At 41.7% G+C, this 24,758-nt stretch overlaps 1 protein-coding gene across 1 annotated transcript in view; it reads left to right on the forward strand.

Annotated features, from left to right (window-relative positions):
* KCNH7 (potassium voltage-gated channel subfamily H member 7) overlaps positions 1–24,758 on the forward strand; it is a 384,959-nt gene that overhangs the window by 100,690 nt on the left and 259,511 nt on the right. The gene's annotated exons all lie outside the window — the stretch shown is intronic.

Genomic DNA, 24,758 nt, shown 5'->3' on the forward strand with positions numbered 1-24,758 from the left:
TTGTGATGATTATTCATTTTAGTTAGACTTTTCTATAGCCCCCTATCACCAGAGTATATGTAAGAACTTAACATGGATGAATGAATTTATACTCACAACACCCAGATGATGTAGAGAAGCACTGCTCTGTCCATTTTCAAGGTGGGGAGCTAATGCACAGAAAAAATAAGGACAGGATTTTTCAAAATGGCTTTATGTTTATCATTGGGGACAGCACCTACCATTGAAAACAACTGGACTAGATGGATCCTTTGCAAATCTACCCTCTTCATTTAAATGTGTTAATGGGAAGTGAGCTTGACAGAAAATTCGACTCTAGTGTGGGTACAAAACACTTTTGAAAATATGTTTTCATGTGCTTTGCTCAAGATCACACAGCTAATCTGTGGAGGAGCCTGGAGTAGAACCAGAGCTCCCATATCCAGCTTCAGTGTCTGCACCATAGGATCATTTTTCTTTTCCCCCATGCTCATTAACTTCCCAGTCAGAGAACTAATTTCTCTTCTGCTCCTGAAATTTTGGTATGGTTTACATCAACATTAAGTATTCCCCTCTGGGAATTTCATGAATAATTTGCAAATAATGGTACAGAGCAACAAAGATAAATATAGTCTTATAAGTACTGTCTAAAACTAGGGTGCACAACTTGGCATCTGTCATCTGTGACTTTATGTACATCTTTCTAGTACTAGTTGTAGAAATAGTGGATGGACTCCATTGCCATTACAGTTGGCACTATGAAGCATAAAAGGCAAGAGGTGCTCTGTCCTATATCATCTTTCTTCATTTTTACCCATAGTTTCAGTTTGAACATAATTTTCTTCATCATTGAATGTACAGATAAGTAAAGCATCTTTTACAAAAGAGCAGATTTACAGCAAGAGTATGGAAGAGATATAGTATGATGTTACTGGCATCCCTACGAGACTGCAACCCAGTCCTGCTGTCATAGAAGACTAAGCACTTCATTGTTCTATTTAGAAGATGAAAGTACAGTGAAATTTGGAGAAATAAATCAGATGAGAATTAAATCATGGTATTAGCAGTTTGGGAGACTTTAGACAGGAGGTACCATTCCCTTCTTTTAGCAAACATATCTGGCCACATTGATAGAAACTTTCACCTTGCCTGTTGGAGAAGCTGCATATCTGCTAGCACTGCTTCTGGCCAAGAGTGACAGAGGAACTCATTTCAGCTGTTTACTTAAGTTAGTGCCTGTGGTAAAGTACAACTCTGCTTAAGTGAATGTAGTTTGCTCTGCTGAAGGAACACAGTGGCAATTTGGAAAGGAGCATATGTGTGCACATGTGATTTCTAAAGACAAAAGGTATGTCTCTAGAAAAAGCAAGGAAAAAAATAGAGGAGAGGAGATCTTTCTCTATTTTTTTCCATTTTTCTCTTCTGTTTTGTTTCTTCCTCCTCATCTCGCAGACTCAAACCCCAGCCAGTTAAATATACTAAGAAGCATGTCTTACATGCTGGTTGCATGACAGGATTTAGATGAAACACACTTGATGTTTATACTTCCAATTAATTTCATATTCTTTTGATGAAGCAGTGCACTCCATGCTATTCAGTTAATCTGTTTCTATGGTGTTTGCTAACCAGACAAATAAACCATTAGGCTAGCAGTGACACTGGCAATGTAGATAAATGTTAAGTTATGCCAGAAACCCCCATGGCAGGGCTGCTGCAGTCATACTATTATGAAAAGCGAAGCTACCTTTTGATTGTCTTCTTTTTCACAGGTACCCACCCCCTGTTGATACAAAAAAATTAATAAAAAGTGATGCCTAAGAGTACATGCAGATGTTACACTTACATCAACCTACCTAGGGTTAGGTCAATCTAAATGCCCATCTGTGCAGACATTTGGGCTGTTTAAATTAGGCCAAAATGGTGGGCCTGATCTAAGTTAGTTCACCTGAGAAGATAAACTAACTTAGATCAGGAACAGGTTAACTTCTTTAGGTACATCTTCATGTACTTCTTTAGGTACATAGGGAACAGGAAGAAAACAAATGGAAGTGTGGGGCCATTGCTCAACAACTCAGGAGAGCTGGTACCCAGGAGAAAGCTGAACTCCTGAATGACTACTTCGCCTTGGTCTTTCACCGGACCAAGGGGAAACCCACGCCAGGTAGAGTAGAGGATGAGCATGGTAGGAATAATTGCCTTCTTACTATTGCCATAGAATGACCAATTAAAAAAATTAAATGTATACAAGTCAGCGGGACCAGGTGATCTTCATCCAAGACTGCTGAAGGAGCTGGCCAAAGTCATTGCAGAAACCCTGGTGAAACTTCCACAACTCATGGCACTCTGGTGCACTGGCAACACGTAGAGGGTGCACATGGGTACACATGCACTCCCTGAGCATTGCAGTGCACCCCATGTGAAAAGGCACTGCTGACACTGCTGGCAGCACCTGCAGGCAGTCAGCACTTGCCACCCTGAGTCAGGTTGTCCAGACTGTAGAATAAGCTCCCTCCAGAAGTGGTACAATCACCCCCACCCTAGAAATCTTCAAGAGGAGACTAGACAGTCACCTTGCTGGGGTCACCTGACCCCCAGTTATCTTTTCTGCTTGGTGCAGCAGGCTGGACCCAATGATCTTCTGAAGTCCCTTCCAGCCTTACAATCTATGAATCTATGAATAATGCACTACATGTTGTGAAGTGGTTTGCACAGCTAGAGATGCTAAGCACACAGACCTTACACCCATGAATCCAAAGACTGCGATTGTGTTTAGACTGTGTATGTGAACTCCCCATGCTCTGCCTCATCCATGCACTCACCCAGTAGCAGGAACACACTTGGTTTGAAATTACAGTGCAGTACAAAACTGGAAGACGTGAGGGAGGAAGATAAGAATTTACTTTTATTTATATGAACACTCAGAAACCACATGCTAAACTTCTCCCAAGGCAACCAAACCCAAAAGAACTCGCTCTTTCTCTCTCTCTCTCTCCCTCCCTCCTCCTCCTCTCTCTCTCTCTCTCTCTCTCTCTCTCTCATACACACATGCGCACACCCAGAGGACAGAAGAACATTTGGTCCACATACTTGTGTTGTCACCTGCCACTCACTGTACTTCTGTTTGGCCTATCTTGAAATCACAAAAAATCCTCTTCACACTGTGTTAAGTGGAGCCTATGGCTCTATGGCCTAACTTAAAGATGCACAGGGGTCCCAAAATTGCTCTTCCTCTCTCCCTGACAGAGTAATATTCTGTTTCCTGTGGTTATCAGAGTCCTCTTTATCTTTGGATGCATTTACCCTTCAAATGCAGGAGCTGAGCTGAACCATTTCAATAAATCTCTGGTCTCTCTGTTAACAAGGCTGTGCAGAGACAAACAAGTATTTTGCCCCAAGGTCCTGCCTCCCAACTAGTGTTTGTTACTGTCATCTTAAATATTATCATTCTCCAAGGGCTAGGGACAGACATTACACATAAACCGGTTCAAGTGATCAGAAACTGATTTAAACCTGTAACAGAACAGACATTCAGTGCACATAAACCAGCTTAAAAATGGCTAAAACCGGTTTGAGATAAACCTAGTTGAATGTAGCATCAGACTTAACTGATTTGGCTCAAACTGGTTTAGGCAATGTCTGCCCCAGACCCCTTGCTGGTTTAAGTTAAATCAGAGACTCCCAGCATCCTAGCATGCTCTCTGGGCTGGGCTCTGCTCCCCTCCCCTCTGTTCTCTAGCCAGAACAGGGCTGAGGCATGGCCAGATGCTGGCCTTCCATGGCCCCTGAGGCAAATTCCTCCCTCTGTCCCCTGCCTCTCTTCCCCTCCTGGCAAACCCTGTGGACTGCAGGTAGGGTTTGCCAGCCCCAGCCGCACCTCCATGGCTTTCCTGCAGCCAGGCAGAGACGGAGTTAATGCCTCCATCTGTCCAGCTTGCCTGCAGCCAGGGAGATTAATTCCACAGGGGTCCCAAAGTAGGGGAGAGAGGCAAGCTATTTCCCTGTGTGCAGATCCAAGACCTGTACCTGTGAGTCCAGAACTAAGAACTGAAGGACCAGACTGAGGTGGGAAGTGTTGGCAAAGACCTAACAATCATCACACATATGTGCTGGAAATGGAGTTAAGGGAAGTTGCAGACCAAAGAATGCAGAGAGCCACATTTACATTATAAATCACAATCTGTAAAACCTAAACAAAGCTTTTCTGAATGCCTGGCTGTAAGGAGACACTCTGCCCTCACAATTAGTGAGACTTACACAAGGCTTTCTCTTGTCTTCCTGCTTTACCTTTTAAGTTAGACTAAGTATGTGTGTTTTACTGGGCTGTATCTTAGTTTAAGCAAAGATTTTTAGTAGTTCCCTGTTGTATGCTTTGCAAATTGCTGTGTTCAATACATGCTTTCTTCAGAGAAAGGACTTTTTCCCATTTCCACTCCTCAGTTTGGCAGCAGCTCCCCCTAGCCCCCAGGCTGGTGGCTGGCATCCTGTGTCCTGCTAGCCCTGGCTGGTGCCTGCCCACACCCCCTCCACTCCAGCAGGTAGGGGTGAGAGCCTTGCAGGGCATCTCTCTTCTCTCCCCTTTAGCAGTGGCTGGCAAGCATGCTTTAGCACCCCTCGGCTTCTGGCTTGAGCCACTACATGCATGTGTCTGCATTTCCTGATTTAACAGACAATGTCTGTCCAGTTAGTAATCAGTTTAAGTTGTGCAGCTTAGACTAACCTGCAAAGAGTGAATCAATTCAGGCTCGGGCTTTTTGAATTTCTTTCCCTAGCCCTGAGCACTATTTCTAAAAGCAGTCTCTTTAAAAACATAGTAAATAGATGTCAGTAATCACTTTTCACATATTCAGGGTATATGTGGAAAATTGGAGGAAACTTAAAAAAGGGAACAATGGACAATAGCAGGAGAATCCTCCTTGTCTTGCACTTACACAGAAGAGTTAATTACAAGTGCAATCCCTGCACTCATCAGAGCATAGATATTGAGTGTAGAGATATGACAGTCCTCCACACCAGCCAGCACACCTTATCAGGTACAGCAAACAGTGAATGCTACCCCCTGCTGAGGAGAAGAGCTGGGTGAAAAACGGGTTTTTAAGGTCACTGGCAATTCTGAGATATCTAAATAAAATTCATTTCAGGTCCAACAAAAGATGAAAGTGTTTTAAAAACTATCAGCAAGTCAGAAAGCTAAAAAAAGTTTCACCTCTAGAAAAAAGTTTCAACTGATTCATTCATTTTCACTTGAAAAATCAAAATGCTTCATTTCATTCTGAAAATGCCTACATGAAATATTGGCAGCAAGGTTCTTTGGGTAAATGTAATATCTTTTATTAGACCAACTAAATAGTTGGAAAAATTTTTCCTTGCAAGCTTTCGGGCAAAAACACCCTTCTTCAGGCATAGGGAGAAACTGCTGATGTTATGTGTTCTCCATGATGAAATAGAAGCCAATATTGGCAGGTTAACCCTTCTCTGCCTGCTCCCCAGAACAGACAGTGCAGATAGCCACAAGTAAGCGGGAGTGGGGAGAAAATCTTAAGGGGCAGGTGGTGAGGGGGGCAGAGAAAACAGAGGGACACGAAGGGGCAGGGGGCAGGAGAAAGCCTGGAATAGGAAGGGGGAGATTCTTGCCTTCCAGCCCTCCAGGCTGAACATGTGACTGTTCCAAACTCAACCTATCACTAACACTGATCAGCATCTGAGCAGCTCACAGTGTAATGTGTAACAAGACCCTAACATAAGACTGCACTGTCCTGTGATCACTTAACTCACATTCTCATATGGTTTGATTACAAAACATACTGATCCATTTGGCAAATTCTGCTCAGTTCCTCTCTCACCCCATTGACATCAAGGAACTGACAAAAGATAAATGACAGAAGAATCTGCTTCACCCTTTTTAATTTTTAATTTTAGGAAATAGCATGCTAGTAAATGTCAGAATCACTTCCAGCAATGAACCAGTAACTTTATGAATATTACTTTTTAAGAATTTATTGGCGAGCAGCTAACAGTGCATATATTTAAAAAATGGAATTGGAAAGAGGTCCCAGCACCAACAGGGCAATTAGTTTGACTTTAATGGTATGCAAGAGCTCAGAGCACATATTGAAGGAAGGAATAATTAAGAATATGGTAACAAACAGAGAATGGGACAAAATGCAACATGGTTTATCCATGGAAGTTAGTGTCAGACCAGTCTACTATCCTTTTATAACAAAATAACTCACTTCTTGGATCAGGGCAATGCACTGGACCTAATTTATCTTGATTTAAGCAAAGCATTTGATTCTGTCCCACATAGGGAATTTTTAGCTAGAGTGGAAAAAATGTGAAGTCCTATTATAATTGCACAGTGAGCTGACTATGAGGGACATTTTGCAGTCTTATACTGAAAGAATAGCTCTTAAAGCAAAGTGGTCATTAGTCGGGTTCATCAGGGCCCAGCCTCTTTAATATTTTCATTAGCAACTTTGATGAAAGAATTAGATGTGTGCTTTTGAATTTTGCAGATGAAAAAGTTGGGAAGTATTACCTCTATAGAGTATCAGATTATCCTACAGGAAGCATTAGATCACTTTGTTGGGTCTAGTAAGAGAATTGCATAAATGTAATTGTATAATGTGTCAAGTTGTGATCTTAAGGACTAATACCAAAACTTTTTCTATAAGCTGAAAAAAATTCTTCAGTCACCACAGAGTGGAGGTAACAAAGGAAGAGAAGGACCTTACCATATTGGTTAATCATAGGACCATCATCAACCACTACTTTGATGTAGCTGTGAAAAAAGTGCTAATGCAATTGTCTGATACATTAGGCAGAAAGTTTTTAGTTGAGCTAGGGCAGTTTTCACAGAGAGAGAGTTTCACACAGAGAAAAGATATCATTTTAGATTAGATCAGCTATCACTTTAAAAGATTAGACCAACTAAAAAGATACCATATTTACCCAAAGAGCCTTATCTGCCTAATTCCTCAGACCAACACAGCCACAACCAACACCTCTGAAACACAGAATAGGTATTAGCACATATGGTATGTGTTTTCAACTATTTGATATCCCTGGGATGGAACTGAAAGGAAACTTGAGCTCTGTATAAGGCGCTTGCATTTATAGGAAGGGTCTGGAAATCCAATACATCAGCGTTTCTGTTGGTCTCCCTCCTGTTGGGACAAGGGAAATTTTTTTCTTTCCACTGAACTTCATTATCCCACTTGAGGGGAAGAGAGAGGATAGAAGAGTGGAAGGTTATGTTCCTTTGAATCACTGGACATTAGTTATGGCTTAAGTTTGGAGATTAGCTGGTATGTGCTGGGGTAGGCTCCAGTGGTACTAAAAGTGTCTCGTGTGCCTGGCTGGTTGGTTTTTCTCCTTTTCTCAGGGTCAAGCAAATCATCAGAAGGAATCTGCCCTCAGGACAGGTTGGGAAATTTTTTTTTTTTTTCTTACTTTGTAGCATAGGTATGGTCTGCTGGCTAGAATCATCTCAGCATATTTTGCCTAACAAATTGCTGGCCATTCTAATAGCCCTTGGTGGGGATCCTTGCCTCTCTAGCTGTTTTCCTATGGCACCTTGTGGGATTTTTATCAGGTGCTTTGATCTTAAAGCCATGATTTAAGAGAATAGCCCAAATGGATGCTTTTGTTAAAACCCTTTGAACAAGCCCAGGACATGCACTCCAGCCCTATGTTCTTGTAAGAAACAAAAAGCAGCCTTTAAATTCTGTTTCCTTCTCCCTCTCATGGTTTCACTTGTTGATTACTTGCCAGGAACTTGCCACAGTGCCCATTCTTGTTTGGCTTTCTGCTATAGACTTAAAGAAATAGCACATCTATCCTGGCAAAAGCATAGATCTCATGACTTGAATCAATTACCGTCAGTCTACAGCAACATGCGTGCATACAAGGAGATGCTAACGGAATCAGAAATAAGGAGTTGCGGAGAATTCAACATAAAATATAGCTTCAAAGTGGGAATAAAACAGTTTTTAGTGATGCTAGTGTTTTCTCTTAGGTGTTTTATTTAGTCTGTTTTTAAACACCTCTAGGGTTGTTGCCTGAGCAACGTCGCTTGGCAGATTATTCCACTGTCTAATTGTTTTAAACGTTTTTGCTTATGTCTCAACTAAATTTTCCTGGTTTCAGTTTTAGGCTATTAATCTTTATTTGATAGACCTTATTCACTTTGAATAATTTTCCTCCCACCCCTGTTATTACCCCTTGAGGGTAGTTCAGATCCTTCTTAAATAAATGTAAGTGCTGAGGTCATGCTTAGCATTTTGTAGTTAAAGTCCATTGCTGTACATTGTATCTATTTTAAACCCAGTTACATTTATTTAAATGCAACATCCAGCACTTACAAGCAGGCTAATGGACATAATTTAATGTAAATTTGACCTGCATCTCTGCAAAACTTCAGTGCAGCTAAAACTTGTATCTAGTTTTAATTTTTTTCAGTTATCTGTCTTTCTTGTTTTCATTCAGAAGTAGTTGTTCTGAAAGTAATCTTGAGAAAGGTAGTATTCAGATGGGATTTTTCACTTAAAACTAGGAAGAGCTTCAGATAAGGATCAACACCTTTGGATATTTGTTGACATTATACCCAAGATCCTTTGTGGTTCAGAAGTCAGTAGTCATATTTTTCACTGCTTTCTGTTGAAGTGTTATAGAGTTCAAATTGTGGCTATCAGATTCGATACCCAACAGCAACAAAGCTTAAGAAATCCTAACCATGAAGCAAGCTCTTTTAAAAAGAGTGAACTCAAAGCCTGTTTGAGGGCTTTAAGGACAGGGATTAAAATTAGCAGAAAAGACCACTGACATTTCAGTGCAGATACTGAGTTCCTTAGCCAGTCTTTATGCAGAGTGCAAATTTTGCACTGAAGTCTGTTGAAAACCAGAGTCCCTGGTTTTTTTCCCATAGGATATGTGCACAATGCATTTCTTCTTCCTGCGTGGAAGAAAGAATGACCTCCAAAAACTGCCTTCCCCTTTTGCCTGGTTTAGATGCCTAGTAACTGGATGCAATGAAGGTTCTGTATAGGAGCTAGTTCTGTATAGGAGCTAGAAAAGGATGGGTGCCTGTGTCCTGTGCCTGTGTTTTTAGCAGTATACCAGGATTTTCACATCAGTCCAAATGCTCTCTCTCCAGGATGTTTCCTGCTTCCACACATAAGCAGTCTTCCCTAATGATGGTTCTCTACAGGGTGTGCTGATCTAGCTTTAGAAAGGATTTCAGAAATTGACTCATATCTTTAAATGAAAAATGTTCTTCCTGGCTCATGTCAAGCTCAGATAACACAGAGACTACACACTGAAATATATAAATATTGTTAGCTTTCAAGAGAGCTTTTTATCTGAAGGCTGAAAGGAGACTGACACAGAGCAGGTGAGATTTTTAAGGAAGGCCAGAGGTTGAACTGCTTGCAAGTCCCATCTTCTGTCTGTTGCTGCTCTGTTAGTGAGCCAGAAATGAGACTGCTTTTCACAGGTTAATAAAAATTGAACCATATGAGCAAGGAAACCTAAAATATCAGTTGTTTTTATTTGGTTTGTTTTTAATTTGGGAAGAGGAGGTTGGTTAGGGGGGGTTTGTTTCTTTTTATTCTAAATGTCAGTCTAGCAATGAAATGATGGGATTCCTTAAACTGCCTGTAGGCAAATTATGTAGAAAACAGTAAGATAGCTCTGAATAACATTTTTTTTTTCTCTTAGAATTCCTGTCAGGATGAACACTTTGTTTCCATTTAGTTCTTTGAAATGATGGCCTATTAAACATTTCCCTCAGCCCCTCCACAGGCAGGTTCTTATTTTTTTGAGGAATCCCAAGAGAATATTTCAGGAAAGGCTGAGTGGGAGCCTACAGAGGAATAAAGGATTTTTTAAAACAATTTATCATGACATCATAACTATGAGGCTGAAGTACTCAATGCCTTTTTCACCCCAGTCTTCAAAGGCAAAGTTAGATCCCAGCATACTGCACCTGGCAGCACGTTTAGGGAGGAATTGAGCAGCTAATGGTGACAAAAGAACAGGCTAGGAACTATTTAGAAAAACTAGATGTGCAGAAGTCCAGGGGGCCAGATGCGATGCAGCTGAGAGTGCTGAGGGAGTTGGCTGATGTGATTGCAGAGCTGCTGGCCATTATCTTTGAAAATGTGGCAATTGGGAAAGGTCACAGGTGATTGGAAAAGGGCAAATATAGTCCCCATCTTTAAGGGAAAAGGAGGATCCAGGGAACTACAAACCAGTCAATCTCATCTCAGTCTTTAGAAAAATCATGGAAGCAGGTCCTTACGGAATACATTTCTAAGTACTTCAAGGAAGAAATGGTGATTAGGAACAGTCAGCATGGATTCGCAAAGGGCAAGTTATGCCTGACCAACTAGGATAGAAAACTAGCTGGATCATTGGGCTAAATGGGTATTAATCAATGGCTTGATGCCTAGTTGGTAGCTGGTATCAAGTGGAGTGCCCCAGGAGTCAGTCCTGGAGCCAGTTTCATTCCATATCTTCATCAATGACCTGGAAGATGGGATGGAGTGCACGTTCAGCAAGTTTGCAGATGACACCAAGCTGGGGGAAGTAGTAGATACACTAGAGGATAGGCCTAGGATTCAGAGAGACCTTGACAAATTGGAGGATTGGATCCAAAAAAAATCTCATGAGGTTCAATAAAGACACATGCAAAGTCCTGCACTTAGGACAGAACAATCCCATGCACCGGTACTGGCTAGACTGTGTCCAGTTTGGGGACACAAGAAAGGATGTAGACTACAGGAAGGATGTAGACAAGTTGGAAAGAGTCCAGCAGAGAGCAACAAATGGTCAGGGAGCTGGGGCATGTGACTTACGAAGAGAGACCAAGGGAACTGGGCTTATTTAGTCTAAAGAAGAGAAGACTGAATTGGGATTTAATAGCAGCCTTCAACTACCTGAAGGGTAGTTATAAAGAGGATGGAGCTAAACTGTTTTCAGTGATGGCAGGTAACAGAGCAAGGAGCAACAGGTTCATGTTGTAACAAGAGAAGTTTAAGTTAGATATTAGGAGAAACTCCCACTAGGAAAGTGGTAAAGGTAACAGGTTACCCAGAGAGGTTGTGGAATCTCCATCCCAGGAGGTTTGTAAGACCTGGCTACACAAAGCCTTTGCTGGGATTATATATTTGGGAATGGTCCTGCTTTAAGCAGGGGGTTGGATGAGATGACCTCCTCAGGTCCCTTCTAATCCTTATTTCCCATAATTCTATGATTCAATTAGACAGTGGCTCATGTATGACAAGTACCTTGCTTTCCTCCATTTAAACATGGTCAGCAATTTTTTATACCATTTAAATGTGATGCATCTTCAGGATGAAACCGGGCTGTGCCAAGCTACCTGTTGGAATGATCACAAGCTCACTTCATTGCCTGTAAGTCTAGCACTTACAGAAATGATATGTGGGTAGTTGCTTATACTGTTTTATATTATCATTATTTCATTGATTCTAGAGGCAGTAATTTCTAATTTAAACCAGTAAATGAGAGGACTATCACTCTATTGGTCTCAAGAAAGAGACTGTCGTGGAAACACATGCAGCATACTTTTGGGTCAGGTCAGCAGAAGCTTTATTTAAAAGAAACTACAGCTGTAGGGGGGACTCCAAAGTGACATGGATCTTCCAAGTACTTGGAAGGGGTTCCCCCCCAAAAGCAAAATCAGGAGGCTTATATACTTTTTAATAGTCGCTTACAACTCACATGATCATATAGTGAAATTAGCTAGAAAAGCAGCTATAAACATTACTTGATTACTTCTTTGCTGTTATCAGGATGAGAATTATGGAGAAGACAAGGGAGAAATAACACTCCCTGCCTGCACCTGGAAATCAGAGTTGTACATACTTTTTGCTATCTTCAAGGCCGCAGTGAGCAAAGCAGTTGCAGAGGAGTTACAAAGAACAAACACTTTCCCTAATCTGTTCTACTGTACAGAGCCAGCAATTCTCCAAAAAGCGGTTATGTCATTTTAAAAGTCAAATGATCAAAGTTTAAGGCATTTATTTTTTTTTCTGATTCCACAAGACAATAGCAGGGGCAGTAGTCTTCCCTGATTAGTAGTCCTGCATGGAGATAGACTGTCTAGAGACAGCTGCAATCTGTGCACAGTTTAACTGAGAGGCTGTCAGCTCAGAGCATTCCAAGAGATACCTGAAAAGGAAGAGGCAGGATCAAGTGGGGCCAGAGGCAAATCTAAGGGGATTCAGCAGTGCGGACACAACCTTCTTTGATTCCTGCTTCTGGTGTAGGGAAGAGGATCCATCTGGGCACTGAGGTAGGTGGCAGTTGGAAAGGAGTGGGAGTGGGGGTGGATTATTGCTCTATCAATCTGAGAGCTGTAGTGACAGTATTATCTGACACAAACTGGTCTCCCTACACTCCAGCTGCTGCTCCTGTGTCGTGGGCATGGTTTGTGGGCTTCAACTGGAGGATGCTACCATATCTACAGGGGGGCAAGTGGGGCATGAGCTTTGGAGGAACTCCAAACTCGGAACCTGGGGGGAGACCACTGGGGGAGTAGTTCTGCAAGCAGGGTATGGGGATACCATCTCCCAGATGCAGCAGCCAGAGCCTGCACTTGCTGCATTGCAGCAACAGCTGCAGTGTGGGGTGCTCAAGCCTTATCAGGTAACACAGCTGCTGCTGCAGTCAGACTTTCAAGACACTGGTGGAGTCCTTGGTCTGATGTGGGACCCCCAAGTGGGCTGGGCAGGAAGCAGGTGCAGGAATGGCAAGCTCACCTGCCACTGCCTCTGTACCCAGCTGACTCAGGGCTGGAGGGGGAGAAGAGTTGCCTTTGCCCTGTTCCTGCCAGGGACTGCAGGGAGTGACTAGACAAGGTTCCAGGCTCAGTTAGGACAGCGAAGGTGCACAACTACCCTTTTCCTACCCCTGTTCCTGCTCAGCAGAGAACATGGGTATGGGAGGCTAACCGGAAGAAGGGGCAGGAAGGTGTACCATCTGTGCAGGTATCTGTCTTGACTAGGGACAGCAGTAGTGGCAGCCTCTGTGGGCAGGTCCCTCTTTCATGTCCCTGCTCCCTTCCTAGCCTCCCCTCTCGCTGCTAGACCCCTCTGACCAGAGAGCTCCAGCTGCACCTTGCCCCTACTCCCCCCTGCCCTGCCATGCTCTGAGGGGTAGCACTGATGGCTTTTGCTGTACTCCCTTTTTCCAAATCCTGGATCTGCCCTGCACTTGCCCTTCCTCACTTCTGAGCCAAGTCAAAGGGCATGCTAGATATATTACCAGGGTCCCCTTGTGTCAAGGAGTTCCTGGAGAGTATGGTATCTACAGTTCCTTTCTGCCTCCTGCTCATTGGCATATATATATGTACCTTTGAAAATAAAATAACTTTGAAGAAGGCAGGGTAGAGATGCACCTTATTAACTAACTAAATCAGAGCTGCGTAAGTTTTTCTGAGCCTGAACTTCATCACATGCTGATGAAAAATACTTCTGAAGAGTAATATTTAATCTCCCAGAAGCATTCAGGACCTCAAATACCAATAAAAAACATACATTAAAAGTATCAGTTTCTTATAGTATTAAGTCTCTATTCTGCATATTGCAGACAGAATTATAAGTAGGGTTCTACCAAACTTGAGGTGGCTGCTGCCATAGCCTGAGGCTGGCAGCCATTTTCACAGGCTGAGCACAGCACCCCACCCTTCCAACCAATGATTGGTTAAGTGGCCCTGGTAGCCCTGCCTCTCATTGGTGATTGGCTGCATGGGCTGTCCAACATACAGTCCCATCCCTCACTGATGATTGGCTGCCAGAGCTGTCCATCATGCCGCCCCACCCCTCACTGCCAATTGGTGGAGGGTCAAGGCCATATGAGAGACAGCCCAGGGGCTAGAAACAGCAGCCATCTTGCTGTGTCTGCAGCTTCCCTCCTGGCAGACTGCATGGCTGGGCCTCGGTGTTTATGAGGCCTGCTGGCTCTCTATAGGGAGCCCATATTTTATTTTTGTGTTGGTTTTTTTTTTTCAGGGAGCCAACCAAAAGCATGGATCCTATACTTTTTGCAGAGCCTGCCCAAAATCAGTTTTCACAAAAACAATCACAAAATTTCAGTAGGTCCCTAATTATAACTATAATCATTATTTTTCCTTCTGACAGTGGAGTTCAGTGAGCACATGAAATGTACTATGGCTTTTCCCTGTGCATTTTTTCTTCTTGCCAGTTGCAGTCTATTTGAGTTGATGACTGACAAAATGATTTTTTTAAATTTTCTTTCCCAGAGAGAAAAATTGGCCTGCACAGGTAATGTGGAGTAACCTTGAATTACACAGTTGACTCTACTGTGGATCAATGACTATGAAAACAACACACACAAGTGTGAAAACTCTCATTTATAATGGAATCCATTTACCAGTTTTGGTTTTATTGTCCTGAAGCAGGGGTCAGGGAAATCTGTTTGTAATGCCATCAAACTAAACACTAAATATGAAAAAAAGGAATTCCAATTTTAAAAAAATCCCTCAAATCCCTCTTGTCTGTATTTGAAAATACAATAATAATTAAGAACAAGGTTCTCGTCTCATTCCAGCCCAACAAAGTGAAAATTCAGGACAGACTCATGTGGTTTGAGCTCTTGATGCAGGCAGTTAAGGCTTTGGGTGCTATACTTGGCATTTTTCTTCATTTTCTCTACCTCTCACAGATATGCTTAAAGGTGAGTTTAATTTTGTCATAGGATTTTAAATCCTCATTCTGTTCCCCAGAAATCCTTGAAAGCAACAAGTTTCCCGCTACATCAACAGAACTAACAGAGCACCCTGCTCTGCCTTCTGTCTGACTTCAGAGTAATAACACCAACTACCTCTGTCTACTTAGGAGTTAGTTAATTATATTAATATTCAAGCTGTTGCCCATGGACTTTTCATTTAACACCCATTTGGATGTTGCCATTTTCCCCAGATATCAGTGTCTCTCTTGACCAGTTGTTATTGCTCTGTCAAATAACAGATTTACAGGACTGTGCAGATTGGTTTCCTAATCAGTAATGTAAAGTCTGAGTATACCCCCCAAGAATCAACTTGAATCAGAGCTGAAGACAGGCAAATTCTCTTGTTGCTTGCTTTGTGTTGTCTCCAAGGACTACTACCTCTCTAGAGAACAACACAGAATCCAAAGCCAGCATCACCATAGCCTCTTTTCCATGCTAGGGACAGAAGTTAGAAATAAACCAGCTTAAGTGATCAGAAACTGGTTTAATCCTGTAACAGAACAGAAGTTCAGTCCACATAAACCAGTTTCAAATAGGCTGAAACTGGTTTAGGTAGTTGAATGTTAACTGGTTTAAACCTGGTTGAATGTAGTGTCAGACTTAACTGATTTGGATCAAACCAGTTTATGAAATTTCTGTCCCAGACCTAGGGTGGCCATCATAGAGGACAGTCTAGCTGTCCTCTGTCCTTTACTGATACGAAACTAGACACCTTTATGTCTTCTATTTTTCTCATGAAGAGAAAAATGGAGGACATAAAGACATTGGGTTTCGTATCAATAAAGGACAGAGTAGTGGAAAACCACAATGTCCTCTGTGATGGCCACCCTACCCAGACTGCCTCCTGGTTCAAGTTAAATCACAGTCCACCAGCATCCTAGTATGCTTTTCAGCCCTGGGCTGGGGTGTGCTGTCTGCTCCAGAGCGCAGGGACAGCACCATCCCCCTGCTCCCTAACTGGAGCAGTGAGTGCTGGCTGACAAGAGGGTGCTGGGGGGGAGGGAGGGGGCAAGCCTGGCTGGGGATGCAGCACAGTCTACACTGGGGGAGGAGGGACAGGGACAGCTAACCACCTCCCTACTTAAGAATTAGACTAACCCCCAGACAAACACTGGCTGGGGGCTGGGGCCAGGGTGGGGAGTTAGATACCCCTTACCCTGCTCAAACTTACTGCTGGCTGCAAATGTGGACTACAATCCCAGAAGCACCTGGAAGCAGGAAGAGGAAATGATGAGCAACCTGCAGAGTCGTGCTGCTGTAATTGCGGACTACAAATCCCAGAGACCTCAGGAGCAGCAGGAAGAAGAAGTGAACACAACCAGAAAGCCATGCTCTAGTGCCCCCTGGCTTCTGGCCTGAGCCAGTGCAGGCATGTGGTTGCATTTCCTGTACTAAAGGTAAATGTCTAATCACTTCTGTTTCAATTTTATCTGTATAGTTAGACTAACCTGCAAAGGCTGAATCAATTCAGCCTCAGGCTTTTTGACTGACTGTACCTAGCCCCCAAAACTGAAAGTGTGCTTGCACACTAGGAAAAAGAACATGAAAAATTTTATATAAGAAGTCAGCAGATGTCACCTGGTAATGTCAGCCATGATAATGGTTCATATTTGAAAGTTATCTTGTAACAGCTGAATATTTTTTTAGAAATGAAAATATCTGCAGAAACTCCATGAGTGTGGAACTCACAGAAAGCACCCTGCACTGGGATGCACTACATTACAATCTCTTCTATGTTCAGTAAAGTAATTATTTAACGCATTTCATTATCCATAAAACCTTTATGAGAACCTTGGCTGGAGAGACCTACAATTATTCTGTTCTGCGTTTAAAAATAAAATAAAATTTCCTCAAATCAACTGTCAGACATTGCTTCCAGCTGGAGCATTCATGATGTGATAAAATTAGAATGCTGAAAAGAAAACACACTCAACACAAATGGGCTTGATTTAAAAGTCAGACTTCTCATTTCATCATTGCTGATGATTCCAGCTGAGGTTCTGATGTGCTATATCTACATGCAACACAGCTCTCTGTCACAGTAGAACTCTGTGCCAAAATGGAAAACATTTATATCCTTTTATATTGGAGCAGGACAGGCCCAGGGACCCAGTTCTGATGATGGGTGAACCTGCTGTTTTCCTAAAGATAATTCAAAATTAACCAGACTCAAGAAAGCGTAGTAGGGTTCACCCATGGGGGCTAGAATAGATTAACTTTTGAGGGCCCTTCCACCCCTACTTTCCTATGATCCTAAACCTACAAGATGCTCAGCAAAATTAGCGGAGAAGCTTAAATGGAGGGCAGACTGAGAACAGCAAGAAACAACTCCACCCCTCCCACCCATAATAATGAATAATAATAAATTGATTCCATTCCTGAGAAAGAAAGAATGGTTTGATCCTTCTTTACAATGATCTGAGATAAAAGATTATCACATGGAAAATGGGATTAAACAAAGCACTCCTTGCCCTCTACTGATTGGATAAAAACAGGCCTGGTCTACTTTACCAGTTTTTGACAGAATTGGCTATGGTAGACACTGCTGTGCTTACAGGAAAGGGCTTCTTCTGGCAGAGATTCTGCCTTTGGGGATGTAGTATAGTGAAACCAGCTGAACAACTTCTTCTGCCACCACATGCTGCATTTATGTTAGGGATTCTGCCACTGTAGCTTTGGGGAGCCACAACCATGCAGCACAGACAAGGCCATAGAATCACTTAGGGATGGTATTTCTCAACTTGTCAGCTCCCACTTAGGAACAAAAAGAGCTCAACATATTGAGTGCTAAACTTTTTAGAACATCTAGTACCAACCTTGGGCATTGAGGCCATGAAAATCTGATCCTTAGGGTCAGAAACACAACCCTAGTTCTCAGGAGCAAAAGCTACTGGTTTCTAGCACAAATACCTACTAACCTAGAGTGCAAATCCAAGCAGGGCCAGTGATTACAGGTATGACTAATCCCAAAGTGTCAAGCTAGGATTTATTTGCTTCCAGTTTAGAACTGTTCCTGAAAGTACTGAACATTTCTTAAACTGTACTATACATTTACAGTATTCAGAAAATCCTTTTATTTACCATACTGGGGAATGATTGGATAGGCTACATTACTGCAGAGTTGTACTGCAACTTCTGCAGATGGACCTGTGGTTCATGGATTAGACTCTTAAATCATCCTTGAATCAAAGGATTGCCAATGGCTGCAGAAAAGGACCTGGGGGTTATATTGGACTATAACATGAATATCAGCCAATAGTGTCTCCAACTGTAAGAAAAACCAACAGTATACATGGTTGTATTAACAAGGGTGTCTCTTGCAAATCAAGGAAAGTGATTTTTCTGCTCTATTTAGCACTGGTAAAACCTCACCTGGAGTACTGTATCCAGTTTTAGGCCCTACTCTCTAAGAAAGATGGGGTCAGATTGGAAAGAGGCCAGTGGAGAGCAATAAAATCATTAGAAGCCTGGGCAATATGATTTATGAGAAAAAGATGAAAGAACTAGGATTATTTATTCTGGAGAAGAGATGACAAAGGTGGGACTTGATTTGATAACAATTTTTAAATGCCTGAAAGGAGATTATAAAGAGGATGGAGATAAATTATTTTCTGCGACTATAGGGAACAAAACTAGGAGCAATGGCCTCAAATGGCAGCAGAGGACATTTAAATTGGAAATTAAGAACTTTTTGACTATGAAGGTGGCCAAGCATTGGCACAAGCTCTCTACAGAGGCTGTGAAATCCCATCCATGGAAATTTTCAAGAGCAAGTTAGATAGACTGAGATTGTTTAGTCAGGGTTGATACTGCCTGGAGCAGGGAGTGGACTTAGGTGACCTTATGAAGTCCCTTCCAGACCTACTTTCCTATGATCCTATTATCTCATTTAGACAGGAGATATAGGCTGTGAATTTTTCCTGAGCATATACATGGGTAGCCATGTCAATCTAGTCAGGCAGAAAGTAGCATCTTAAGAGACCAACTGGTTGATCCTAAGTTTTTGTAGGCAACAACCTATTTTGTCACATGCTATAAATAGACTGGCATTAAAGAAATTATTTTATGGTAGGGAAAGAAACAGGGGAGGGGGACCATGCTATCCTCATTAAGAAGCATTATGTTCCCTGTCCCTTCCCTTTTTTGTGTCAGTACGTTCATGGTATCTGATTAAATAGATTGTTGCCTACCTAAGTTCATGCCTCTCAGAATCTCAGTCTGTAGGATGCTACCACCCTGCCCTACCTTCTTCCCATACATCTTTGAACTCTTTATTCTATGCAGTGAAATATATATTGAAAATGGAAGCTTATAATGTATATAGGTTTGTAAAGTTAATTTATTCATTTTTCGACAGAAGTTTTATCATTAGTAAATGACCTCCTATGTTGCTGACTCCAGCTATGAAAGGTATGTTTGTCTGAGGTTCTAAATAGAAGTTTAAAATCCTGTTAACAATAGCATCCACAGGAAGTCTAAAGCACTCTGTAGGTAATGGTGCCATTAATGTTACTGTAGGGAACAATCACACTTTAAATGTATTGATTTTATTTTTAAAATTCATTTTGTTCAAATTTGTGTATGATGATTTGTACGATTAGTACTGCCTTTGATCCCAAATTATCAAATTTATGAAGCATAGAGATGGGTTTACATACACACAGAGGAGGAAAAAATGTTTTAATTTTCTAAAGCACTATCCTCAGCAAGCTTAAAGAGAGCAATACATCTTTAATAGCAAAACTAATGTCTTGGAAAAGAACAGATTTGTTTTAACATGTACAGCCTAAAAAAATCTGACTGGATGATCAACACTTTCATTTTATCTTCTTTTTTTTTAACCAAAATCTTTGACAGACTCCAAAAAGAAACAGATTTTTAAATGTTAAGGCAAAAAAAGCCATTTAGAGCATTTTTTTAAAATACCTCTGACAGGCACCACCAAGAAACAGATCCTGTTAACTTAAAAGAGAAGGTTTTCTCTCTCTGCAAATACTACAACCACACATGCATAGTCAGAAAGGTCAGAAGATTGGTTTTTTATTCCCAGAACAAATTCTGTCAAAACTAAACTCTCTTTACCCTGAATTTGCCAGGGACTGACTTATTCAGAAGATACCCTCTACCTTAGAGGGATTCAAGGTGAAGGGAGCTCATGTAGATGAGCTGTTGAGCTACTTCATAACTCTTTTATTCTTTACCACTTGATCTCCTCATTAGGTATCCAATGTTGGGAGTAGAAATCTAAAAGACCGATTCTCTCTTGCATACACAGCCTTGAATAAGGAATAAACATCAATGCTCAGCACACACTCAGATCTCTCTAGTACGCAGAAAGAGTGCATTCACTGCTATATTTACTCTTTTAGGATTAGTACATGCTACTCAGGGAGCCAAACCAGTTCTTCTAGCCAGTTCCAATAGACTAGACTAAGGCTCTTCTCTTGACAACAATCCCTACTGGGATAATGGTCATGTGAAGTCAGGGGGTCATAGAGACTGCAATTCTGCCTCGCTGTAGGAGGCATTAGGTTTGGAGAGTCTACACTTTCCTTCATATACTCCTGATGCACCAGCACAGCAACTGATTCAAGATGCTGGAATAGGTTTTATCTATTAGTGAAGCATTGATTCAGACACTAGGGCTAAGGACAGACTTTACACATGAACTGGTTTAAGTGATTGTAAACTGGTTTAAACCTGTAACAGAACATAAGTTCAGGGCACATAAACCATTTCAAAATGGCTAAAGCTGGTTTAACATAAACCTGGTTGAATGTAGTATCAGATTTAACTGATTTGAGTCAAATCAGTTTATATAATGTCTGTCCCAGATCCCTTCCTGGTTTAAGTTAAACCAGAGTCCCCCAGCATCCCAGATGCTTTTCAGCTGGGCTGAGCTACGCTGTGCTCTCTGCTCCAGAAAGCAGGCTGGCTCTGCCCCTCTCCTCCCTATCCAGAGCTCTAGGGGAGACTGCAGGCACAGCAGGGTCTGCCTGGCTTCCCTCCCTGCTCAAGCAGGGATTCTTCTGCTCCTTCCCTCCCACAGCAGGGACCGTAGCCAGCATGTGGTATGCTAGCTAATGCTGAGAGGTGTCTGTGTAAGGCAGACAGGACAATGTCTACTTAGGGATTTTTGGAGCTAATCAGCAGGGCAGCTGGTAATGCCCTTTGTTCCTTCCTTGGAAAAACTGTTTAAGAACAGCTTGAACTAATGTGAGAGACCTTGTTTTGCTGATGGGCTGATAAACACTGTGGTTTTATCAGCCCCTCTGCTGGTTTACAGCCCTGTCAGATTTGCAGACAGGGAGAGGGAGACTGAAAAGCTCAGTATCATCAACACATGCATGCACTACACACCCCCGCTTTGCCTCAGAGTGCTGCCTGGAGCTGGGGTCTGGCAACACTCCTGCCCCTTAAACAGTGAGGAGTGGGAGGAAGCCTGAGACTGATGCAGGCCAGGGTGGGGGTTTAAATCCCTCTTTAATCAGAGCATCCTGATGGGGCCCGGCCACACCCCCCCCCCCCCCTCAGCTCAGCACTGTGGAAGGCAAGGGAAAGCTGCTCTAGCACCCTCCAGCTTCTAGCCTGAGCCACTGCAGGCATGTTCCTGCATTTCTAGAATGAAAAGGGAATGTCTATCCACCCCCAAATTGGTTCAAACTTTGCAGGTCAGACTAACCTGCAAAAACTGAATCAATGCAGGCTCAAGCTTTTTGAATGTTTTTCCCTAGCCTAGGTTTCAAAGCTCAACCCACACTTCATTAATATTATTAAAACTGTGAGGGAATTTTTTTTCTTTCCCAGGGTAGTTTTTTTAATCTTTCCTCTATTAAATTAAGAGAATAAGCCAGCATCTTGGCAATGAATGTGTTTGTCTGTGACAAAGGGAAAGACATTTATTTAAAAAAACTGGGAGATAATCTTTGGTGTTTTACCACCTGGAGGTGGTCTTCGTACTGAAACCACTATTTTCTGTCCTTTCCAGCTTCACGACATGCACACAAAAGATTCAAATATATGGGAGTTCAATAGAACCAGCCAGGATATGTCTAAAAATAACTCATCATGGATCACTGTATGAAATCACATATGCATTTCATGATTGACTGCTTATGCACACAGTGCTATATACTGCAAGTAGGCTAAATTCACATGAAGTGTAAGTAGGTGAAATTCCACTGGCATCAATGGAATATGTTGCAACTTATGCCTGTGAAAAAATTGCCCCACAATTTGTGCATATCTTTATTCTGGAAATCTTAATACAGATACTATTCATTTTTCCTCCTGAAAAGAGGCTCATTTTTAGCTTTGCTATTTTCTTTATTCTGCTTCTTTCAACTGTTCTTTATGTCTGGTTGGGCCATATACTTTAGCAATACCCTTCTTAAATTATCAACTGTGTAAAGTAACTCCTACTAGGACAGGATGACCTTTAACAATTGTTAATTCTTAGAAAACTCTTCTATTTGCATTTCTGACTTGAGTTATAAAATCTCATGCCCTTTTATTTTAATATGCTATATTCACTTCTTTTAGAGTCAGCAACATCAGTTTAGGAGCAGAGACAGCATTATGTGGGTTTTCTTCTATGGTTGCAGTGATATAGTATCTAGTCTACAGACTGGAAATAGTGATTGCAGAGAAAAGCACAATTTGGCTGAAAGAATTCAAAGTATGTGAATGAAGTGAAATGAACCAAGTATAATAATTCTATTTCTGTGTTTTTTTTCAGACCTAGTTCTTATATTTTCTATTGAACATACTGAGACAGAAGTTCTAATATAATCAGTGGCACCAGAATAAGAAAGCTGGCTTTTAGAAATCAATTTCAGATCATTATATCATCAAACATTCCTAAAATGCCATGAGGCTTAACAATAGCAGTTAGTAAATAAGAGTGGATATGCTACATCACATGTATTTGAGAAGATGACTCGGTAAATATGCCTATGTAGGAGGACTGAATCTTTTATGCCATAAAAATATACCACCAATTATGTACCTATGTCTTAAAACATTTCATAGGCGGCATCAGTGCCTGTACATTTGTAAATTCAGTATGCTGGTATTTTAAACTCTTCATGTTTTTAACTAGCAGATTTTGACTTTATATCCTGTAGATCTAAGATACTGTTTTTTTACCTTTACTCTAACATCCTGATTTTTATCTGCCACAATAATCAACCCCTCCTTGCTAGCTAGAAATGAGCCCCATTTTTAACCATTTTATTTTTAACAGCATGTTTCATAATAGATTACATTCAGTTCCATGTGTGAGCTCCCAGAAGCCCAAAATAGCTGTACGAGATAGACAGTTTCTGGGTAAGAAAAAAACTTCTACTGGGCATGTTTACAACTTGGGATTGTTTAGATTCCTTAACAAAATAGAGGCATGCTGCTGTGAAACTGATCATTAGAATTCAGATACACTGAGGCTGATCATAAAATATTAAGAAATAGGTGCAAAAATTTTGATTATTTTATAGTATAATAGATTCATTCCTCCTTCATATGTTTATTTGAACAATGAGGCTGGGATTTAGAGCATCCCAGTCTCTGTTTTGAGTTCTCAAACAACACTGAATCAAACACAGCCCTCAAGGACCAGAAAAATAACTTAGTTAAGGTAAGGATAAGAAGTAGGGTTGTGTGAAGCTTCAGTCCCTGTTTCAATTTTGCGAAGATTTGGTCCGATTTGGTGGCTGAATCTCCAAATCTGAATTACATCAGAGGACCCTTTAATCTCTCCAAATAGAATTGGAACCCTCCAAATCAATTCAGAGAGATTCGGAAAGATTCAGACATAGAGACAGCTTTAAATGTTTTTTTCTATATACCTCTAGGTAGCAGGTAGCTCATGAATGCTGTGATGCTGGGGTGCATGGACTGTCCTACAGAAGCACAGGGGGCTCCCCAGTGTGCTCACCAGCAGACACAGAAGTGGACCAGAAGCCCTTTCGATCCACTTCCAGGTCCACTGGGGAGCAGCCGCCCCCCCCCCCCCCATTTTCCCCCCAGCTCGGTGACTGGTGCCTCCTGGGCCTGGAGGGGCACCTGAGGTCCCCCTGCAGCTGATCACTGAGCTGGGGAGGCATGGGGGGTCCCCCAGTGCACTCCCTGGCAGACCCAGAAGTGAGCATGTGGAGGGTTCACCACTGAGCATGTGGAGGGCCCCCCTTGCACTCCTATGGGATGCTCCACGTGCCCCAGCATCGCAGCAATCATGAGCCATGCCTGCTACCTCAAGATATGTAGAAAAAACTTTTAAAGCTGTGTCTATGGCCAAATCTCTGATTCTCTGAATCAGCATTGAATCTTCAGATTCGGATTCAGCTGAATCAATTCAGGGACAGTGATCCACATCAATGAATCAAATCACTGTCCCTGATTTTGGCTGAATCTGAATCAAATAGGGCCTGCTACGCACACCTCTAATAGGGAGCCCAGGAGCTGATAATGAAATCCTTATGTACTGGTATCTGTAGAAGAAAATCCATGCCTAAAAGGATATGTAGTTCCCAAGATATCCTTGGCAGCTTTTATAGGCACCCCGGTAGCCTCCACTCTACTAAATTTATCAGGTAATTAAGTGATAAAATAAAAGTAACTGAATTGAACAGATTTGCATCTCATTTGAAATCTTCAGAATTAAGAAAAATACATAATAATGCTACAAAGATGACCCAGAGCACATGACATATCCAGGATCATATGTCCCTTTGATAATGCTATATTGCATGACATGGAAAAGTATGGTCCAATAGCTAGAATAAGAGAGACACATATTAAAGTTCTCAGACCCCACACTAAATGCCCATTTTTTTATACGTTCTCTTCTAGGCAAATAAATGAAGATTATATTATTAAGAAAGTTTGGTAAATTGGGTACTAAAAACTTATTTTGGAGCCAAAAAGTATGTTAATGAATAAAAAGAGGGAAAATGAAGTGTTAAAGGGAAATCTAAAGTAATGAAAGCTTTTAGGATGAGCTCAAATATATGATG

The sequence above is a fragment of the Alligator mississippiensis genome, chromosome 4 (assembly GCF_030867095.1).
Source record: "Alligator mississippiensis isolate rAllMis1 chromosome 4, rAllMis1, whole genome shotgun sequence".
NCBI classification, from domain to species: domain Eukaryota; kingdom Metazoa; phylum Chordata; order Crocodylia; family Alligatoridae; genus Alligator; species Alligator mississippiensis.